The sequence below is a fragment of the Danio rerio genome, chromosome 17, assembly GCF_052040795.2.
Source record: "Danio rerio strain M-AB ecotype USA chromosome 17, GRCz13ab, whole genome shotgun sequence".
Lineage (NCBI taxonomy): Eukaryota > Metazoa > Chordata > Actinopteri > Cypriniformes > Danionidae > Danio > Danio rerio.
Window position 1 is genome coordinate 36,245,814 of NC_141037.1, and position 25,042 is coordinate 36,270,855.

The following is a 25,042-nucleotide window of genomic DNA, read 5'->3' on the forward strand; positions in this document are numbered from 1 at the left end:
TATGTTAAAGTCCACCTGATATTGACTTGCAATATCGGTCCTGTTTGTGGTTGAATTTAAAATAAATAAATACTTTACGCGGGCCAATCAAAAAAGTTTTAAAATGCCCATGTCTGCCTTACTGTACGTTCACATCAAAAGCGCTGAGTACTTTAAAGTAGTCAAAGTCATTTATTTTAAATGGGAGCCGGCGGTGATAAGCAGCGACGAGCCGTGTGGTGCATCTTCGCCGGTATCAAGGAGAGTTGAAATCAAGTCAACTGTATGGTAATGAGCTATGACGCTATTCGGCAGCAAGCAATCAGAATGTAGAGGGGTCCACCTCTTGAAAGGAGTCCAGAGAACACAGTCACTGTGAACTTTGGTTCCGACCACAGTTTTTCCCAAGGTTTTGATTATTCCGTTCACCGGATTTCCAGTTATTTACAATGTTTTCTTACAGGAACATACATTAAAAATTTTACTGGCTAGTTACTGATGTGCATTAATGTTATTTTTATATGTTTTTCTTTAAAAAAAGCGTGAATCTTATGCGACAATGCAAAACAGTATTTCTGCTTCAGAATATTTCAGACATATGGTTATATTAGAAAATTAAGTGGAGTAAAGCCACAAAACATGCAACTTGATCTTCTATTGTTAAATGAATTTGATAAAAAGTGTGCAACATTTTCACGCCAGAAGGCATGTTTTATGCAGAAACGTAACTGATGTAATATGCTGCAACGGCCCCTTTAAATACGATATCAATGTAGCAAATTTTGACGCTCTCACCGCTTGAGCTGAAGGCAGACATCGTTATCGCGAGGGTGGCCAAAGTGACCTTTGATGCTCTCACCGCCTTCGGAAAATTACTTCAGATGCACCTGTGCTTTCTCTCAAAAAAAAAAAAAAAGTTGCGTACAGTCATTTAGATTGGTATATGTCACTGCACAGAGCTCATGAATGTGCACAATATACTGACACTGAGGAGAAGAAACTTGAATAAAGTCGTTGTTTTTGTTTTATGTGCACACAAAAGTATCATCGTAGCCTGATAATATTCCGAATGAACCACTTAAGACAAAAGATCTGCTTTGAAGATCAATTTTGGTACCTTTCTATACTTTGTATTTCTTTTTGTCAATAGGGGATGAGGGAGCTCTCAGATTTCATCTAAAACATCTGAACTTGTGTTCTGAAGATAAACAAAGGTCTCAGGGGTTTGAATGACATGCAGGTGAGGAATTAGTAACATCATTTTTATTTGGAGTGAACTAACCCATTAAGTCTTGCGGTAAATGAAGTGACACATCATTTCAGTCTTATTCTGACACAACAGTGGGAATTTACGAAGCTGTAAAAATCCACATTTCACTTCCATCTGCACTCTCATCCAATTTTAAAACAAAGGAAAACCGCAGCGTCAGAACATTACACACAACCCGATGACCATTTCTCAAAGCGCATGTGACTTCATTTGGGATGTGGATAGTGTTACTGAGCGCGCGAGAAAGGGTGGGAGAGAGAGTGTGTGTGAAAGCGAGTGAAGGAGAGAGCGTAAGGCGAACGTGGGGAACTTTTGACAGTTTTGTGTGTTTGTTCCAGAGTTGTGAGAGAGCAGCAGATGGCTTCACTCCGTGTGAGTTTGCCGTGGAGTGTGACTTTGCCTCTGGTTGTGCCACTGATGTTGCTCTCCACCAAGTCAACAGCCAACCGGTGAAGTCAGTCTGTTCAGTCCTCCCACCCTCTGACAAAAAGACACTCTGTGCCTTAGTGAAGACACAAACATAAATAAATACATCAATGCGCATTTTCGCAAACCATCAAATGATGCAACCATCCAAATCAGTGAGTGTGAACGCCGATAGTGCTTTTGTCAGATCTTAAAAGTTACTGTGTCTTTTTTCAATCTCAATATCCTTTATGTGGTCTTAGATTAAAAGCTTAAAATCTGTCATGATTTGCTTGATTCCTCTTATTCCAGTCATGATTCCTTTCATGTGGGTCCAAATTTACAGAATGTAGAACCGTTTTTTTTTTTTATAATCCAGCCACTCATATGATGAGAGTGAATTAAAGATGTTGAGGTTAAGCACCAGACTAAAAAAACAACACTAAAAAGTGCTATAAACAAGGTAATTTGACATTTACACTATACTAACTTGGTAACACTTTATTTTGATGGTCCAGTTGAGTGTTAGTAGACTGTCTGCTTAATATCTGTTGATACTGCTCCTTCAATAGACATTTAACTGACTATAAGAAATTTTTCAAGTACTGTACATGTCAACTTACACTTATGCTAACCTTAACCCCAGCTCTTACACCAACCTAACAGTCTACTTCATATAATGAGAATTAATTGGCATGTAGATGCAATGTAACTACTTAAATGTAAATTCAACAGACGCACCATCAAAATAAAGTGTAAAATAAAATAAAACTATTATGTATATGAAGAGTTTAGATAAAAATGCTATTAAAAATTTCCTCAAAAATTAGCATTTTCATCAGGATCCTGTGTGTAGGTCCAGTAATATCACATTTATGGTGAAGAATAAGTCTTTTTTCCTGGTATTAAAAGTAAAATACCTTAACATAAACAAAAAGTTTTTTAATTTTGATGGAATTTTTAAAAAACAAAATCATCTGAACTATTTATATATTAATTAGATGTTTACAAAGACTTACATGTTTAGAAATGATTTACAATAAGGTATTTAAATAAAATAGAGTGAAAACTTTGCTTCTTTTGAACAGCTGGTACAGAAATATGACGTTCCCGAATTACACTTTTATAGGTACTTGCAACTTAGGAAATTTGTAGCTTTGAATTCCAGCAACTTTCCAATGTTTCCCCCGATCACTTTAATACACTAAATTGTCAATGTAAACCAAACAAAAAACAGACTATAAGCAAGGTTTATGAATTACTCAACATACATAACTTAGCATCATTCGACTTACAAGTCCTTTAAGTAACTTAAAGGGTCACGAAACACCAAAACACATTTTTTGAGTAGTTACTGCTTAAAACACTATTAGGACACATATATTACACTAAAAGTGAAAATTGGTTGTTTTTGCGTTTTTTTTTTTTAGCAAATTCGTACTTCTGGTTTGAAACTAATTTTTGAAGCTGCGTCACGGCCATGAGATCTTAGCATGTATTCCAGCTTGTAGACTGGACGTCTGGGAGTACCGTATTACGTTTCTGAGTGTGCTACATTAATTCATAAGTAAGACTTGGTTCAAACCAATCAGTGTGCTCTATTGTGTATGTGTGCAACTTCATTAATATGCATGCTAGCTTCGAAGACTGTTTGTACCTCAACAGTGTTTAGACGGCAGAGAAACGACACGTTGTGTTGCCAAAAGAAGTGGGAAAAGAATAAGAATTGTTTGGAGATATGGGTCGTCAGTGTTGCTTTTATAAAGTGCTGCAACGAAGGTTTTGTTTTTTTATTTTCCCTCTATAAGAGCACAACTGGACTCACGTGTGGATCAGTGCACGTGACACGCAGCAGAATTACGTTTGTATGGAACATTTTTTACCAGAGAGCTTTTCGCATCTGGAAATTGTGAAATCCAGATTTGCTGCTTGTCTCCTTTAAAAAACACGCGGCTCCAGTATGTGTTGATTGTCCTGTCTCTGCATATTTAGTAAGTGTGTGCGATCAGTGCCCTTTCTTTGTTCATTCAAATGGCAAAGTTATAGTTTGTATCTTCAGCAGTACTCTTTCAGTGTTTAAAGACAGACCTTCGTCAAAATGATTTCTAAGTTACTTAGTTTATGTTAATATCACTACAATATTATGGACTGAAAGATCTGCTGTAAATGCTGCTCTCCGAGTGTAAACGTGAACAATGCAAGCAAACTATTTCCGACTGTCGTGTTTAATTTTCGCCGCATTTTGTGACAGGATAGTCTACACTAGGGTTGGGCATCTAAGCTATAATGCCGATCCGATACGCATCTCGATACAAAGAATACGATCCGATATATTAGCGATACATTTGTGACATATTGCGATGCTATATGTCACAAATATACAACAGGCTAATAAAAATATACAACAGGCTAATAAAAATATACAACAGGCTAATAAAAATATAACAAACCAGCAATCTTCTTGCTGTGAGGTGGTCAAACTACCCACTGTGCCACTGTGACACCCATTATTTTTATCATTATTATTATTAATATTATTATTATAATTAAATAAAAATTAACAGGAGGAGGTGTTTAAAACCTTCGTTCTCCGTGACACGGCTGAATATCTTTGCAGATGAACAGGGCCGGCGCGTATAGAGAGGGCGGCAGTATAGAGAGGGCGGCGTCCGCAACACCCCCCTTACCACCCGCATCCTCAGTTATGTCCGCGACACCTCCATCAGCGCCCGCTTGTCCTCAGTTATATCCGCGCATAGGGCGGCAGAATAGAGGTCCGCGACCCCCGCGTCCTCAGTTATATCCGCGCATAGGGCGGCAGAATAGAGGTCCGCGACACCCGCGCGTCCTCAGTTATATCCGCGCATAGGGCGGCAGAATAGAGGTCCGCGACACCCGCGCGTCCTCAGTTATATCCGCACATAGGGCGGCAGAATAGAGGTCCGCGACACCCGCGTCCTCAGTTATATCTGCGCATAGGGCGGCAGAATAGAGGTCCGCAACACCCGCGCGTCCTCAGTTATATCCGCGCATAGGGCGGCAGAATAGAGGTCCACGACACCCGCGCGTCCTCAGTTATATCTGCGCATAGGGCGGCAGAATAGAGGTCCGCGACACGTCACTTCATTTTCATAACCGTTCACTTTCGTTTTCACATTTGGGTTGAGGGCGGCGTGATCGTCCTCTGCCTAGAGCGGCAGTTCAGCTTGCTCTGGCCCTGCAGATGAACAATGCAATAACATCCGTTATTGGCATAGAGCGCACAAAACTGTTGCGCATGGAAAAAAAACTTGCAATGCTTTTCTCACCACTTTTGGAGCTGGTAGCTGAAGCAGTGCGAAAGCCGGGGATGCAGAAACACTGGAAGATGCTTTTTACAACACAAAGTGGCGCCGCTTCAAGTGAGATATCAGATTACTCGTACTGCCCACGTATTTTACAGATGCGCGGCACATTTTGCAAATTGCATCTGTCCTGTCATGTCGTCCATCCTTAAATCCATAATGTTGCCATACTTTAGATTTAAAACTCAGTGAGGAATAAAATGTTTGTTTTGCTTCTCGCGCTTTCTGAGGGCGCACCACTAGCTTCATCCGCACACCTGATAAACTGAGTTGTAGTGTAAGTGTACACATCCGCAAATCCGTTGCTAAGGCTTACTTTATGTAGGTCGATTAAATTATGCGCCAAAAACAGGTTGACAACACTTGTTAATAAATAAAAAATAAATTCTATATTAAAAATATAAGCTGTATCTTGGAAAAACCGATGCATCTCGCAAAAAACGATGCATCTCGATTTGCTTCCAAAATTTCATTCATCCTCTGCTGCTCTACCGATGCACTCGCATCGTGCACGCGCATGACCGCGTATCGATACATATCGATTAATCTTCCCATCCCTAGTCTACACACACACAGCTTTCTGACCTACCGAGTGCATCTAAGTTACCAAGAAATGCAGAGGTTTTTTCTCTTATACGACGTGCGGTATCAAACATTCTACCGTCATTAAACAGTCACTGTCTTTCTCGCCTGCTTGTGTTTGTTTTCCCCCGGTGAAAATCCCTCCCCCAACACTCCTACCCAAACAGAGCTAGACATACCCACTTTCTTGACTTTTTCCAAACTAGAGGTGTGAAAACACCCTGCTGAAATGGGGGATTTCATGGCCCTTTAAAGGGCCATGAAACCCCCTCGTTTCAGCAGGGTGTTTTCACACCTCTACTTTAGAAAAAGTCAGAAAAGTGGGCGTGTCCAGCTCTGTTTAGGGGGGAGTGTCGGAGGAACTAAAGTGGGAGGGTGTGGGAGTGTCTATTTGGGCACGCGCGAGTTTCAGTCAAAATACACACACATGAGAAAGTGATGGTGTTTAACCTACATGGACATCTGTAGTCGAATTATTTGCCAAATTATTAAATGTTGGACTTTAACAGCAGTTTGGCTCTTTCATTCAGGGAATTCATTCATGCCCCTCGCGACAAATGCGATATTTGATTCGAGGATCTGCTCTAAGCGTGTATTTTTCATGCAATGTTTGATACCGCACGGCGAATGAGAGAAAAAAAACTCTGCATTTCCCGGAAACTTAGATGCACACGGCAGGTAGCGTCAGAAAGCCGCGTGTGTTATTCCGGTCACAAAATGCGGTGCTATGTTTGCACTCAGTGCAATAGTTAACTTAATTCGATACGAACAAACTGAATAAACAAAGAGCACTGGTCGCTCACTTACCAAATCTGTAGAGACAGGACAACCACCAGCAACTAGAGCCGCGTCTTTATGAAGAGGAGACTAGCTTTACAAGCGAATCCGGATTTCAGCGTTTGCAGATGAGAACAGCTCTCAGGTAAACAATGTTCCTCCTTAGACACGTAAGTTATTGTTGTTGAGCGTCGCGTACACTGTTAATCCACACGTGATCCAGCTGAGCTCTCACAGAGAGAAAATGAAAACGAAACTTAATGGCAGCAAACTATAAAAGCAACACTTCACGCTTGTTTTGCCAACACAACGTGGTGTCTATGTCGTGTAAACACAGTAATGAATATTAATGAAGTTGCACAATAGAGCGCGCTGATTGGTTTGAACCAAGCCTTACTCATGCATTAATGCATCACACTGTAAGACGTAATAAGACTCACTCTGGCACAGACGCCCAGTCTGCACGCTGGAATACACGCTATTATGTCATGACCGTGACGCAGCTTCAAAAATTCGTTTCAAACAGGAAGTACGAATTTGCTTGAAATAACGCAAAAACAACCAATTTACACTTTTTAGTGAAATATAGGTGTCCTAATAGTGTTTTTAGCAGTGTGGGACACATATACGACTGTCAACAGCTCAAAAAATGTGTTTTGGTGTTTCGTGACCCTTTAAGGTAACTCAAACCATTTGAGGAAACAGATTGCAACAAATCATTTAAGTTCAAATTCGAATGAGTACTGTGAAATCCAGTTGACTAAACAGTACAACCCAATAAATGAAGATAACTCAAAACAATTGAGTACTGTAAAAGTAAGTTAAGGCAACTCAAACTGTTTAAGGAATCTAATTGCTACAAACCATTTGGGTTCAAAATTAATCTATATGAGTACTGTGAACTTACTCCATTTAAGTTGAAGTAATGAGGTAATTAATACACATTTCATTTGATAAAGTTGACTGTTGGGTTTTACAGTGTATCAATAAATGGGAGACAGATTTAAATCAACCAATCTTAGATAAAACTTGGCACAAAATAACACAAGGAATTTTCTCATCATCCACATGCCTCAGACATTTCATTCTCAGACACTGCAATACAATTCAAAATTGTTCACGGTTTGCACGATAACAAAAATTTAATTAAATTAAATTATTAAATTAAAAACAATAAAATAAAATACAAAATGAAACAAAATAAAAAGGGGTGACACAGTGGCGCAGTGGGTAGCACGATCGCCTCACAGCAAGAAGGTCGCTGGTTCAAGCCTTGGCTGGGTCAGTTGGCATTTCTGTGTGGAGTGTGCATGTTCTCCCTAGTTAGTGTAAGTTTCCTCCAGGTGCTCCGGTTTACCCCACAAGTCCATAGGTGAATTGGGCCATAGTGTATGTGTGTGAATGAGAGTGTATGGGTGTTTCCCAGTGCTGGGTTGCAGCTAAAAGAGGATTTGCTGCGTAGAACACATGCTGGATAATTCATTCTGCTGTGGCGACTCTTGATTAATCAAGGAACTAAGCCGGAAAGAAAAAGAATGAATGAATAACAAAGAAATGAAATAAAATTTAAAATTAAATACAAAATAAAATTAAAAAAATAAATAAAAAAATAAAATTAAAATAAAACATATAAAATATATTAATAAATAAAAAATAAAATAAATTAATTTAAAAAATTAAAAATAAAAGAAAATACAAAATTAAATTAAATTAAATTAAACTAAATTAAATTAAATTAAATTAAACAACATTCTTTTTTCATACATTTTGTAAACAGGTTAACAGATAATACCTACCTGATAATACCAGGAAGGGATAGACTGAACAGCTGTCCCCAAATAAAGCCCCCCACAACAACAAAAGAGCATCATCCTGAGCACAAACTCAGGTGTTTTGTCAACCAGCGCTGCCAGCACAACTCAACACGCTCCCTTTATCTTCACACAGTCCTTCGCGAGACGTGTTCCTCTTTAATGGAACATCTGTTTTCCGTCCTTTCATCTCATGGGATTTTCATTTAGCCAAGTTAATTACCCTATCAAACCAGGTTGATTATCATATTCCTCGACTTAAAATAAATAAATTAATAAACAAAAAAATTGGTGGCACGATCTTGCGGCGACGGTTCAAATCCCACGCAAAGCACTATAGCAGGAACAGCCCACTTCTTGCACAAAGAACAGCTGTTTCTGGACCGCTTCCCCTGGGTGGACCCGCGAATATGTGCTAAATCGGAGACCGGTGCAGGTTTGTTGAACAATCTCACAGTAAACATCGTTTCCAGACGTGCTTCTGGGGAATTTAAGGAAATGTGTTAATGGTGATGAAAAGCAATTTATTGAATCAGGAAATAATCCTTGAGCCCCAGTCTTAATCCAAATGGCTCCCTGAGCGTAATTAATAAAACATTTCTCTTTTCCTCATCAACCTCTATTGACCTTCAGCGCTAGATATACAGTGTCCTCTATTAATATTGGCACCCTTTGTAAATATGAACAAAGAGGCACTGAAAAAAAAAATGTCTTTGTTGAATAACATTTTGATATTTTGCTCAATATATTATTTTTAAAAATCAGTGCAGAGACCGAATGTAGAGTAAGTGATGTCGGATTGTAGTTTTGGAGAATTTCTGACCCCAAGAACCATTTAACAACCTCTTTAAAAAAATTACCACTCAAATTAGCATCCTAAAAGTGTGTATGGACAAGACAGACACACATGCTTTTCCAGACTGATTCACAACTCTTCCATTATTGCTCTGATGGCAGGAAATTAGCATTTTCAGTGTTTTTGCTACAGTATTTTCGTAAAAGCCACTTCCCTTTTAGTGAAGCTTTTTGTCATCCTTTTGCTGCAAATCAGAGCTCTGTTATTTGATTTTACTCATCGTGATGAATGACTGAGTGAGTTGGCCTTTGTGTTTCTTCACGTACAGCGGGTTAAAAAAAGACTTCAACATGATTTTTCCAGATAAATATATTTCTAAGAGTGCTGCTGACATGAAATTGCACCAATTTTAATGAAAACCCAATCAATTACACCATTTAAAAAAATTAAATAATGGTATTTGTAATAATAATGGAATGACACAAGGAGAAAGTAACTGAACTACTGAAATGTATTTAATACGTTGTATAAAAGTCTTTTGTTAAAGAATTGAGTTGCATGCATTGCTCAGAGACTTACCTAAAAATCTTGACAGTTTAGGGAGTTTCTTTTGTGAACTCTTAATCTTATTATTTAGTTATAATTTTTGGATTCAAGTCAGGTGATTGGCTGGGCCATTTTAGCAGCTTAATTTTTTTCTGATAGCATTTGAGAGTTTGCTTAGGTGTGTTTGGGATCCTTGTCTTGCTGAAATGTCCACCCTGGTTTCCTTTTCATCAACCTGGTAATGTAGGTGTTGGACTGAGCAATTCACTCATTCAGTTTCTTTTTGACCTATAGTCCCTACATCAATCTGGGGTCGCCACAGCGAAATGAACCACCAACTTATCCAGCTCATGTTTTACGCAGCGGATGCCTGTCCAGCTGCAAACCATCCCTGTGAAAAGGACTGAAGCAGTTAATATTAATTTACAATGATGAGGGGCAGAATTGTTTTCTAACTATTGAGAGATTTTAGTTGCTCTCTGGGCTTTCCATAGCTTTTTCACCTTCCTTTCTTCATGTGTTCAATACCTTTGCCTGTCATTTCTAAACTATTTAGTTTTGTTTTATTTGTATGCATGGATTACTTTGGTTGTTACTGACATCTGGTGAAAATGTCAAGTTAACAGCACTTAAAAAGTAACATGTTCAATGTTTATTTTACCCGTTTAAAAAGGTCGAAACAAGAGATCATAGTTGAACGACTCCCTGTTCCTGGTAACCTATGTGTACCTTTAAAAACTAAAATATAATTGGTAATATACTTGACAATTTTGCAGTATTTAAATTTACAGTGTTGAAACAAACTTTGGCAACAAAAGTTAAGATGAAAATTGTTTGTTGACAACCCAAAGCCAGGGTCACATTAGAGTTTGAGCATGTGTCAGATGGTGTTGTGAAAAGGCGCAGTATAAAATAAGATTATATAATGCTGATCAAATTAATAATTGCTTCATATTTGACATTTCCTTACAAATGGGTCAGGTTTTGGTCTACTATTGGTCTCACACATTCATGTGATGTGAATTTACAGGTCAGAGTTCACTAAGCTTGATCTTTGGATCTTACAAGTTTCCATTTCCGGTCTTCTGCATTTACATTTGTATGAATGAAAGTCAAAAAGTTATTGTGAAAAAGTGCAGTGCAAGGGCTTAAAGGTGCAGTTGGTGATAGTCTCCAGAAAAAAAAATTTGGTTGTGCTGGTTGAAAGTCTCTTCACATTCCAAAAGTAATGATAAAAGTAAATGATATAAATGTATTAATATGTATAGCAAAAGGCATAGGACTAAAAAATATAATTCAATTAAATATTCCCAGGCCAATAATCCCCATAACTGTGATATAGCCCAAACTGTCTGTCAACAAATGCAGATTTGTACAACGGCGCATCTTTGTTCACATAGATCCGCCAGACTTGCGTTCATGTGCACACGAGACACAGCGATAAAATCAAATGCTAAATACTGAATCAATATTGGAGTTACTTTTGCATGCTGAAAGAAGGACGACACCATGGCTGAACTATTTCTGTTAGACAGATAATGTTATATTTTAAACTAGTTTAGTCATGCAAAGCTGATGTAGATTGTGTTATTTTATGGATGGGTTATAGGCACTGAAGTGTTGTTCAGCCACTGACATCTTCCGGCGAATGATTGATGTGACTAATCTCAATTTAACAAGGGACTTTTACAGCATCGATAATGTAGATTTATATTTAGTTTAACAACAAAACATCAATAAATAGCGCTATTCCGCCTAGCCTGCTTCACTGAGCTGAAGTGGGTTTTATATTCACATGGGTTCATTTTTAAACAATGACAACGTAGGGCAGGGGTGGGCAAACTCGGTCCTGGAGGGCCAGTGTCCTGCACAGTTTAGCTCCAACTCTAATCAAACACACCTGCTTGTAGATTTCTAGTGATCTTGAAGACACTGATCAGCTTGTTTAGGTGTGTTTGATTAGTGTTGGAGCTAAACTGTGCAGGTCACCGGCCCTCCAGGACCGAGTTTGCCCATCCCTGACCTAGGGCGTGCTCCCTATATTGTCTACCTTGCTACTCTGAATATTCTGTCTGAAATAGCATGCAAGTATGGCTTAGTAATATGTTTAATTCCTGCACCCCGCCAGCCAACCACTAAGCATGATATATTTCACATTATGACAAGTTTTGCTGGCTACACATCTGAAAATGTGCTAGAATTGCAGTTTTATAAAGTACTGTAAAGTTTTCTGACTGGTGAATGACATGATCTAGTGGGTTGTCTGCTGTCATCTTTAAGGTGTGCGTGTTCTCGATTTCAGGTGGCGTGGCTTTCGACAGCAGGGGAAAGATCAGAGTGCGCACATTCATAGTTTTCTGTCACATTACTGACGCTTCACACCAATCGCATTTCTATTCGTTTAAAGCCAGGCAATAAACATTTTTCTCCATTTACATTGACAAAAGCAACACTGACGGTGCCAATAATTGTGGCACACCCATACTTAAAGATATTTCATTTGGTATCACTTTATTTTGGCAGTCTCTTTAACACATTATGACAACACATTCTAATTTACATTGCAACTGCATGTCCAATAGAAGTTTAGGGAACACAATGCTATCCGAACTTTGCCCAGGCCCGTTTTCTGCATCATTTGAGAAGTGTGAGTGCTCTAAATCGGGCTCAGGCACGGTTCAGTTGGCCGGCCCTGGCCTGGTTGGAAGAAGAGTTCACTTGGGCTCAAAACACGCTGCAAAGCATGCCTGAGCCCGGAACTGAAGACAAGATGTGACTTTTAAAGGACCCTTTCATATGTGTTTATTAATAATTCTTACTGTTCAATGAACGCAAACTGTCGTAGATTATAGAAGACGCAAACCCCTCACTGTACGACAGCTGCACCTTTAGCAAACCTTCTAATTCCAGCACCATGAGGAAGTTATGATTGTTTATGAGCGTCCAAAGGGGCGGATCTGTTCGCCAAAATATTTGACTGAGTGTCACTGCATGCCAAACGACTGCATCCCTCCACTGGGGATGAAGCTAGAGCGCTTCTCTTTTGTTAAACTGAACAGTGCATCATTGATGACATAAGCGTGCTTAAGCGTGAATGCACTGTGACTGCGGGCCGACTGGGGAGACAAAAGGGGGAACAAGCCTGCTTCAGCCCTGTTCAAGGCAACTGTACATAGTGTGAGTACACCCTTAGAGACTATTAATAGACAATCTGCAGACACTGCTCTCACAGACATTCAACTGACTACAGGAAACTTGGCTAGTATGTCAACTTACAATAACCATAACCTTACAGCCTACTAATACTCTAATGAGAGTTGGTTGGCATGTAGTTGTAATGTATCTTCAACAGAATGTCCATCAAAATAAAGTGTAACTTGATGTGTTGTTATGTGTTGTCCTTGCATTTGTTTGCTCTAAATAAGAGTAGATTTATTTAAGTTATAAATATTATTTATTTATTTATTTATTTATTTATTTATTTATTTATTTATTTATTTATTTATTTATTTATTTATTTATTTATTTATTAGATGTTATCTTATTTAATTGTATTTATTTTATATATTTATTATATTATTTATTTATATTATTATGACATTAATGATCAACATGTCAAATCACAATAAAATAAAATAAAATAAATAAATAATTTTGTTCACAACCTATTTCGCTCAAATTAGCCAAGGGTGACAATATTAGTGGAGGTCACTGTAATTGAAATGTCTAGTTATTTTTATTTCAACCTTCTGATTGAAGCAATTAAGCTTCTGCAGAGGCGTCCGTTCCTCATCAAAAACTGACTGATCTCTATAATTCGGGCCTTTGTCCTTTACACATCAGTTGATTAATGTAAAACGGGGCATATATTTATGCCATGCTTTCAGATAAAGAAAACCCTCCCCCGCAGACAGGCGTTTGAGCATGAACTATAAAACGGAGTGTGTGCGGACTGTCAGAAAGCTTCATACTGTTAAACAGGGATCATTACTTTAAATAGGTAGCTGTACTTGAAATGACCTTTCACACACTGTCGTTATTGTATTAATCTATTCTAAAGATAATCTGTTAAATGAATTATACATGGCGTATTTCTGCCGAGCGGCGAGGCACAGGAGACCAGATGGCTCAGGGTGGAGCACTAACTGCTGTAAATTGTCAAGACGAAAATGGATGCTCTAAATATGGTCGTCATGCTGCTTGTAGGTAGAGATGAGGGAAGAAGTGGATGGAGAAACCAATATGAAGAAATGCGCCACAATGTTGTACACAGACTTACAATTTGGGATGGTGAGGATGATACTTGAAATGTCTAAAGACGATTGCAGGAAGGAGCTGGAATGAAAGTCAGCAGGTAATACTGTCAGCTAAAAGGGATTGTGATGTTGATATATATATTAATTTGTCACAATAGAACATGACATTAAACAGTCTGTTATAATCTGTTCTAAACGAAATCTAAACAGTTAAACTAGACGAATGTACACCACTGTGTTAGAACTGTAAATTATAGATAATATAATGTATTATTTTATCTTAAGATAATAATTGTTGTTATTATTGTCATCCTCATTATTAATATTATTATTATTATTATTATTATTATTATGATTATTATTATTATTATTATTATTGTTGTTGTTATTCATTTATTCGTTCATTTTCTTTTCGGCTTAGTCTCTTTATTAATCCGGGGTCGCCACAGCAAAATGAACCATCTACTTATCCAGCTCATGTTTTACGAAGCAAATGCCCTTCCAGCCACAACCCATCACTGAGAAACATCCATACACACCCATTCACACACATACACTTTTTAGTTACAACAAATATTAACTTGACTTCTAGTTGATCATTTGGTATCAGAAGTGGCTAATAAGAAAGGCAAAGGCCTCTAGATTAAACTTACTGTACCAAAATCAAACATAATGATGCATTGATTTTTAATTATTTAATTAGAACAGTAAGGTCTGACTTTGTTTAGACAAAAAGTCTTGATACTTAATTGAAATAACGTACAGTATAGAATATAAAGTGATGGTGCAGTGAAAAGAGAATGAATATTGTGTATGATTCCCATGAGCTTGGAAGACCGCATCCATACATCTCTGCAATGACTCAAATATCTTATTAATAAAGTCATCTGGAATGGCAAAGAAAGGGCTCTTGCAGGAGTTCATCTTGCAGAGTTCATCAAGATTCTTTAATGCTTCCTCCTTCATATTACCCCAGACATGCTAATGTTTAGATCTGGTAACTGGGCTGGCCAATCCAGGAATTTGCCCTCTCCTGTGGTTTGTAATGTAATGGATGGCACAAATATCTTGATACCTCAGGCTGTTGATATTGTCATCCACTCTGCAGATCTCTCCCACACCCCCATACTGAATTTAACCCCAAACCATGGCTTTTTCTTCTCCAAACTTGACTGATTTATTTATGTATCGTGGGTCCATGTGGGTTACAATAGGTCTTCTGCAGTATTTGGAATGATTGGGATGCAGGTCAACAGATGATTCATCTGGAAAATCTACCTTCTAAATATCTGCTGGGACATAGACATAGAGACAACGATAATAATTAGGCCTAGTCTCACTTCTGCATACCCCCACTACACTATCTACTTTATAAACAAATATCACAATAGTGGTATCAATTACTATAAACATTCGCTCTGGCATAAAAACTTTCACACTTTGATGAGCATTACATTCTCTCTAACCACTTTCACCTCTTGTTTGGCCTTGCTTGGCTATTTTTGGCCTTTCGCCACTTTAATTGAAAGCGAGAAAGGAGTGAAACAGAAAGAGGGGGCACATATTGTGAGCCAGATTCACACTAGCCATGCAGCCCAGTGTGTAGGAGCATGTATGCTAACGGCTAGGCCATCGCTTTGACAATTCACTGTTTTTGGTAAAGCTTACTGAGGTGAAATTGAGGTTAGTTTATCTTCTAATTAATCGCGTTAGTCCTGAATGCATGGCTGCTCACATCAAAGAGCCTTCATTCCTGTTTACCGTGTATATTTAGACACAAATATTCCACAGGCGCAGCAAATCAAGGTTTTTGCTTCAAATAAAGTTAAATAAAAGGAACGAATGAAAATCACAGCACTTCACTTTTGGGTTTCTTTCAGTGAATCATATAATAACATTTACTACAAGATTAAGAAATAAAAAGAAATCGAGGCAGTCATGACCTTTACACACAAATCACAAACACCACAATCTGACCAGTCAAAGTAAAGAAACAGAAAGAAAGTTAGTTTTGTGTATGAATTTAATGATTTCCATGTTAACCAGTGACTATCCAGATGTTAACTATTCAGATTATTTAATTAATCAAATCTATGATTTACTCATTTAAATTACAGATTCTCAGAACATGATGTTGGTGTTGGTAAACGTTAGCCATGTCTTATGCATTTGTTTTTGCAAGTTGCAAGTAAAAAGGGTGTACTGGTTAAAAGTTTTTTTTTTTTTTAAGCATGCAAACTGTTCTGTCATGAGAACACAATTTAGCATAGATGCTTTAGCAGTTACATATTTACAATTTCTGGATCAGGAATGACATCATACAAGTTTTGAAAATGTAAGGTTTTATCTCTCTACTGGTCATTTCTGATATTAACCTGTGTGAGAGTCAATTGTTTTGTTGTTTCTGGAGTGTCGGAACATCATATAAAGGCTCCGGCTACCTGCAGAAGCAGCTCGTTTGCATTTAAAGTGATACCTCACACTCCAAACAGAAGCAAATTTGACAAGCTATAATAAATGATCTGTCAGTGTTGGGTATGTTCATTGAAAAAAAGTATAATTACTAATTACATAATTAAAATTGTATTTAAGTGACTTTTCTATTTACATACAGAAATAAATGTTAAAAGCTGTCACTGGGTGGTGCCTTTTCAAAAGGTAGACTTTTGTACCTACAGGTGCACATTAGTACCTTAAAAGAAAATTTTTTAAAGGTACTATGAGGTACATGATTTGTACCTTTCAGCTGTAAACATACTTTTAAGATATCAATGTGGACCTGATTGTTAAAAAGTGCACCTTTTGAAAAGGTACTGCTCAGGTGACATATTTTGTAACTTTATTTCTGAGTGTGTGTTTGTGTGTGTGTACACTCTCATAAATTTCTTACTCAATACATTTTCCTTAAGCATGCACTTTAATCAAATTTGGTCAAATATGCTTGGGTTAAAAATAATTTAAATTTAATAAAAAAATAACCCAACACTGACTTTGTCCATATTTGACCCAATGTTGGATTATGCATTCAGCATTTTTAGAGTGCGTGCAATTCTTGGATGAATCTAATTTCCACTACCTTCAGTTGAAAAATAGAGTTGTACAAAAAAATATATATATTTATATACAATTATTCTGCTTCTCTGAATTTCTGAAATAATTTCTTAATAAGTTTTCTTAAGCATGTTCAATTGTCTTGACAAATGTGTTCTTTAGTTGCCAAATAGAATTATTCTGCAAATATTTATTTGTTTGTATAACATTCAATAAAAATACAAATAAAAATAAAATATAAATAGATGAATAAATAAATTTATTTTACAGTATTTAGGCAAGTTTACAGTTATTAGTAATTATATTATATTATATTATATTATATTATATTATATTATATTATATTATATTATATTATATTATATTATGGTGACAGAGTGGTGCAAAATATAGTGTTTTCGCCTCACAGCAAGAAGGTCGCTGGTTCGAGCCTTGGCTGGGTCAGTTGGCATTTCTGTCTGGAGTTTGCATGTTCTCCCTGCGTTCGTGTGGGTTTCCTTCGGGTGCTCCGTTTTCCCCCACAGTCCAAAGACATGCAATACAGGTGAATTGGGTAAGCATTCGCTGCGTAAAACATATGCTGGATAAGTTGCCGATTCATTCCGCTGTGGTGACCCTAGATTAATAAAGGGACTAAGCTGAAAAGAAAATGAATGAATTAATATTATATTATATTATATTATATTATATTATATTATATTATATTATATTATATTATATTATAAAATGTAATCCCCCATTCTGTGTAAAAGTAATCTAGTTACAGTAACTAGTAACTTTGTAATTAATTACACCAAGCACTGCATATACTAATGATGTGTGTGTGTGTGTGTGTGTGTGTGTGTGTGTGTGTGTGTGTGTGTGTGTGTGTGTGTGTGTGTGTGTGTGTGTGTGTGTGTGTGTGTGTGTGTGTGTGTGTTTGAGAGAGAGAGAGAGAGAGACTAGATTGTGATCATTAGGCACAAACCATCCATTACTAAAATGAAACAACACATGTGTCCATCTGATTTAAATATCCAAATATTTCTTAATGATTGATTAGCTCAGCTTTTCATGCATTTCTGTGTGAAAATTCTTGAAATGTTTTTCTCTCTGAGTTTGAATCCCATAACAAGCATTTGGTTTATTATGTTTTGTTTCCAGCAAAATGCTCTTCTGCCATTGGAAACAATAACATAACTACTGTACACAATGATAGCACCAGCATGTAATGAGATTGTATGATTGATACAGTATGAGCATATAGTACAGACTTGATAAACTGAGGAATCTGCAAATGTGCAAATCTGAACCGCTTACATCTGGAGCAGGTCACCAGTCAACACTGAAACCAGTTAAACCGTAACAGTGGCACTGTTGCATGCCAGCGAGTAGCACGCGCCTCTGCTCTAGTTTAAACCTGCGCGTGTCCCACTAATCGCACTGAATGCTCCCCTGTGTCTCGTTTTATTACCTTGTTGACACCAGCTGCTAGTTTTTAAGCACTTTTAAATGCGAGTGTGAGTGGTGGCTCAAATCATAGAATTAATGCCGTTATTCGCCACGCTTTTCTTTTTGGCAGAGACTTAAGCCCTAGACTTAACAACAAGCCTGCTTTTTTATGCATTCCGACAGCTGGTGGGAATAAGACTCTTGCCAGTGGAATAAAAAAAAGGCCGTACATGAAAACACAAAGAGATAAGTACTGTGCACATAAACCACTCCTGATGGCTCTAATTCTCAGCGGTGGGCCTCTGAAATTTTTCTTGCCCTGAGAAAAGTTACTTTCCACTGTCCTAATATTAGCATACTGATAAGGGTTTTTTATGTTTGTTAGTGTTCTTGTTTTATTCTATTTAGATTCCCTTCATAAGTATGTAGAACATTTGTTTTCCACAGAGTATTAGTGGTGACTAGGGATCCAGATCTAACAACTGATGATAGGTGTTTTAGTGCACGTCCAAATTATTCTGCAATGCAAATGATTCTGTTTCAAAAAATGCTTTAAGTAAGATAGTGTTGTTTTTTTAACATGTGAGAATATGTATGGAAAAGTGGGAACAGTCAACAAAACAAAACTATGAGACAAAACACAATGCAGCACAAAAAAGTCAAACAAAAGGAAAACAAAATCAGAAGACAAAACACAAAAAACAATGCAGCACAAAAATGACAGACAACAGAAAAACAAAAACAGAAAAAATGAAATTCTACAGCTTCAAACAAAATGAGTTTTTAAACTTGTGAGGAACCCAAACAAAAAACAAGAAATCACAAACAAATATAGACAATATAGTATTTAAAGACAAACAAATCCCCAATCCAGTATAAAATATAAACAAAAGAAAAAAAAGAAACAAAACAAAAAGCAGCACAAAAAAGACAAACAAAAGATAAAAAATAAATTGCTGCATCTTCTAACAAAGTGTGTTTTTAATCTCTGAGAAAACAGAACAAAAACCACAAGACCACAAACGAATACAAAACAAAGCCAAACTAAAAAAACATGTAATTTAGTATTTAAAGACAAATAAAACAAGACAAAAGACAAGAAAGTGCAGCACAAAAAAGACAAAAAAGAGACAAAACACAAAAACAGTGCAGCACAAAAAAGACAAACAGAAAAATAAAAACTAAATGCTACAGCTTCAAAGAAAGTGAGAATTTTTATACTTTATAGAAAACAGAAAAAAAACGAAATCACAAACAAATAAAACACCAAGCAAAACTAAAAAACAAGTAATATAGTATTTAGAGTCAAACAAAACCATGAGACCAAACAGTGCAGCACAAAAAAGACAAACAAAAGAAAAACAAAGAAACAATATACAGTGCAGAACAAAAAAAAAACAAAAGATAAAGAAAAGCAAAAAACTAATAGCGAGTTTTTTTACACCTGCTAGAAAACACACAAAAATTCAGAAACCACAAACAAATACAAAACCAAACCAAAAAAAAAAAAAGTAATACAGTGTAGAGATCTGCACGGGACTAAAATTTTAATCCTGCGCCGCCCCGCCCCATTTTCTACCCGACCCAAACGTTAGCGATAATTTTAGATCTGGTTTTCAAAATCTTGCATTAAAATTGCCCACTATACCAAAAGAGAGATATAGCAGATAAAAGTGTAGGTTGTGCAACGACTGTAGGCTAAATGTTAGTTTTGTTTGGCCCTTTGTGATGAGACATGAGTGCCATTTTAAATGTGAGGTTTGTGGCTGGTGAGGCATTGATTCTTTCAAAGTCAGATTTACAAACATATCCACTCAATATATTTGCCAACTACTTATTGCGTTTCATAAATCATATCAGCATTATTTCTATACATGTAGCAGGTACATATTAGCCCATATAAGGGCAGTAGTGCAAAGCAGTAGCGCTCCCTCTCTTTGTCTCTCCCACACACACAACACTACAGCGGATGCGTGCTCTCTCTCTCTCTCTCTCTCTCTCTCTCTCTCTATCTCTCGCTCTCTCTCTCTTTCTCTCTCTCTCACTCATGAGCATGCGCACTTTCTCTTGGACCACCGATAGGCCACCGACTCCCGTTTAAATTACACTTGAGTTTCCGACCGCTACCGCGTTCTATTCTGAAATTTATTCCCACGCCACAAGAAAACTGGTCGGGTCCTGCAGCTCCCGCAGAACAGCCGCGGAAATGCAGGCCTCTAATACAGTATTTAAAGACAAAAAAAAAAAAAAAGACAAATAACAGTACAACATAAACATAAAAAACTAAATGCTACAGCTTCAAACAAAGCACGTTTTTTATACTTGTGAGAAAACAGAACAAAAAACACGATATTACAGACAAATACAAAACCGGACCAAACTAAAAACCATGCAATTTAGTAATGAAAGACAAACAAAACCATGAGACAGAATACAGTGCAGCACAAAAAAGAAAAACAAAAACAAAGAGACAATACACAATGCAGCACAAAAAATAACTGACAAAAAAAAAAAAAAAAAAACAGTGAGACAAAACAAAGACAATTTTAATACTAAACCAAGATAAAAAAAAAAAACACACAAAAAAAACAAGTAATTTAGTATTTAAAGACAAACAAAACCTGAGGACAAAAAACAATGCAGCACAAAAAGACAAACAAAAAACAAAACAAAAACATGACAAATGAAATGATACAGATTGAAACAAAGTGAGATTTTTTTTAATCACAAAATACAAAAGCAAGCCAAACTTAAAAAACAAGTAATATAGTATTTTTCAGACAAACAAAACTGAGACACAATGCAGCGCAAAAAAGACAAACAAAAGAAAAACAAAACAGCGAGACAAAACACAAAAACAGTGCAGCACAAAATAAAAAACAACAAAAAAACAAAAACCTAAAAAAAGAAATAATACAGCTTTAAACCAAATAAGTTGTTGTTTTTACGAGAAAACAGAACAAAAAACAAACAAAAAAACAAAAAAACAAATACAAAACCAAGCCAAACTACAAAAAAAAACAAAAAACAAGTAATATCGCAATGACAGATGAAGTTGATACAAATCGAACAAGCCAAGCATTTTTAAATGACACAATTTAGCCTAAAGAGGACAGATCGTATCATCTGCCTGTAGCAACTGTAAGAGCTGTCATTATTAAGCAGTAATAAAATGTGTTATGACTTTTTTTTTTTTAAGTGATATTAAAACATACTACAAGCAATCAGAAGGTTTACAAAACCTGAAAATTGATTTCCTTTGATTTAAACATGTACACATAAAAATGTAAACTGTCTATAAAATCCCCTTTTAGTAGGACATGTCATGCTATTTCTTTTTTGTAACATGTCGTCTTCTTAATTATAAGGTTCTATCTGACATTTTTGACAAAATCGAGTTTTTGACATATTCTTAATAAATGACATCCTATTTACATTATGGTATGTTTTTTATAAGTTGTTTACATTTTAAAACTCTTTATTTAAAAAACAAATGTTACACATATACTGTTTGCTAAGAAATGCAAAAACTTTACAGCTCAATATCTCAAAATCATTCAGAATGCAGAGAGAACCTTATTATTCCAAGGTGACAATGTGTTTAGATATCCAAGTAAAACAAACTTAATTCATACATTAAATCCAGAGTTTTCTTTTATAAACATCCTGCCGCTATTAGAGCGCAATGAATCTTTGTTTGTTCGAGGCTGTAAAGAATCCACCAGTTATATCCTTCATTACCTGGAAAAGAAGGATGCGTTTTGATGCTGCATTTGAAGGAGCCTTCGAATTTTTAAAAACTGAGACCCTTCTAAAGAATCCTGCGGAGGATGCAGCATCTGAAATAAGACAGCTAATGCAGCAAAGAAATGACAAACAAAAGCAAAACAAAAACATTTAAAATTTTTTTTTAAAGATTTACACAAAATTAGTTTTTGTTATTTTTTTTACTTAGAAAACAGAAAAAACAAGAAAATAGAACACAGAAAAAACAAAACAAAACCACAAACAAATACTGAACCAAACCAAACAAAATAAATAAATAAAAACAAGAAAACTAGTGTTTAAAAATACTAAACAAACTAAAATAAAAGAGCATAAATGTATTTCCAGCACATTAAACACGGTGACAGAATGAGAATACATGAGCAGTGTTCGCATTTTTGTGCAGTGGAGTCAAGTGATGAAAATGGCAGAATGATGGAAGAGTAACCTTGACCACAGTATCTTGAGGGGCTGTCAGAACGGCTTCAGTCTACAGATGAGAGCCGTCGTGATTGAACTGACAACAACAAGCTGCTAGCGGACCGTGTGTGTGTGTGTGTGTGTAAGCTTCTCTTTGGTGTAATGTCGAGAAAAAAGGGAGGATCTGAAGCCTCAGGTAAAATAAATACAAATTCCGAATGGTGCCAGCAGCACCTGCTTGATTTACATTTTCTAATTGCAAAAGAAAGAAAAGCCAAAAAAATGTTCCATCAATACATTGACAAGAGAAAGAGAGGTACACAGAACAAACTATTTGTTCTTTAAGTTTTGAGGGATTGCTTACACAGTCAGTGATTTTTTATTTATTTATTTTTTTGCCAAGATATTGGTTTTAAACGCATGTTTCTTTCTCAAAACTCTCTTTTACTGGTACATTTCATTTAAAATTACTAGTATATATAATGTATAACAGATATATAAACATACACACACACAACTAAACTACCTAGTTGCTAAGGAAACAAATTTTCATTATTTTCATTTCATTTTTCATTCATTTCACTTGACTGCACAAATAACTAAAACTATATATATATATATATATATATATATATATATATATATATATATATATATGTGTGTGTGTGTGTGTGTGTGTGTAGTGTGTATATTGTATGTATTTCTAAATATAAATATATAGATTACATGAATATGACAAAAACACAACTTACTAAAACTTTTCAAATGAAATGAAAACAGAAAATGTAAAAATAACAGTTAATTTACTATGAGACGACAACACTGTTCCAATACTTAATGTAACACTAATTGGATTGCACTTTATTTCTATTATAATTTACTTTAATTTAATGTAAAATTATCCATTAGAATAAGACATACAGTTGAAGTAAGAATTATTAACCCCCCTTTGGATATTTTCTTTTATATTTCCCAAATGATGTTTAACAGAGCAAGGACATTTTCACTGTATGTCTGATAATATTATTTCATCTGGAAAAAGTCTTATTTGTTTTATTTCGGCCAGAATAAAAGCAGTTTTTAATTTTTTAAAAGCCATTTAAGTTCAAAATTATTAGCCCCTTTAAGCTATTTTTGATAATCAACAGAACAAACCATCGCTACACAATAACTTGCCTAATTACCCTAATCTGCCTAGTTAACCTAACTAACCTAGTTAAGCCTTTAAATGTCACTTTAAACTGTATAGAAGTGTCTTGAAAAACATCTAGTAAAATATTATTCACTGTCATCATGGCAAAGATAAAATAAATCAGTTATTAGAAATCAGTTATTAAAGCTATTATTCTTAGAAATGTGTTGAAAAAAATCTCTCCATTAAACAGAAATGGGGTAAACAGGGGGCTATTAATTCAGGGGGGCTAATAAATCAAGGGGGCTAATAATTCTGACTGTTTGTCACATGATGTGAAAAGCATAAATTTAATATGAATTTGTGCTGTTTTTTCAGCAACACAAAGGCCTCCGAGAAAAATCTGATATTTCAATATGAGCTCAAATATTAAATCCTTTTCCAAAACCAAAATGCACTTTCCAACCCACATCATTTTTGATCTGACAGAAAATACTCATTTCGCCAAACTAGAAGACTGCATTTTATGGATTTATAATTCTGACATACAAAAGAAATATGGCAAAAACAACCTCATTCTGGATAATGTGCTCTGAGAATTACTGGCAGATGAAGAGCTCTGCAGTCAAGTCCCAAATCACTAGCAGAAGCTTAAACTGGTTAGCCAGGTCGTCTTTTGACACCTCAACCCAAAAAAAAAAACAACAACAAACAACACCTGCATGGGCTGAAGTCGCGTCCTTGATGGCATTCCAGTCACCTGAGAGAAAGAAAATGTCCCAGGTCTGGCTTTCTCTTTACTCCAAACACTACTGGGTTGTTTTAACATGTCAGATATGGATAAACTCAACTGTGGGGTTAAATATCTTGGTCCTGCTTTATATTAAATGGCCTTAACTGCCTTGTGCTAATTCATTCATTAATTTCCCTTGGCTTAGTCCCTGATTTATCAGAGGTTGCCACAGCAGAATGAACCGCCAACTTCTCTGGCATATGTTTTATGCAGTGGATACCCTTCCAGCTGCAAGACAGCACTAGGAAACACCCATACATTCTCAATCATGCACACTCATTCACTATGGCAATTTACTACATCTAATTCACTTATACAGCATGTCCTTGGACTGTGGGTACTTTCTGCTTATATTCAAATCAACAATTTGGTACAATGCACTTGAGAACACACATGTTTTTAAAGTCCATGTGAAATCAAGGTTTACTATGTATATTGTGCTAGTGCACATTGTTTATCTTTAGGTGAACAAATAGCCCATGCAAGTTAATTCATTGAAAGAGAATCATTTGTTTTGGTTGTTCTCAATTGAAATCTGGTAATTTGCTTCCGCATTGGAATGATGGTCCTTCTCTGTTGACATCAGTTTGATGCTTCAGCCACAATATTCTCAATATTCTTAGACCGTTTGCTACAAGGGAATAAAGTGCAAAAAGAAAACTCTGTCCCCTACTCAATACTCTG

General features: G+C 36.2%; 1 protein-coding gene across 8 annotated transcripts in view; it reads right to left on the reverse strand.

Annotated features, from left to right (window-relative positions):
- The window catches only part of LOC147833132 (uncharacterized), a 230,364-nt gene that overhangs the window by 102,069 nt on the left and 103,253 nt on the right, over nt 1–25,042 (reverse strand). The gene's annotated exons all lie outside the window — the stretch shown is intronic.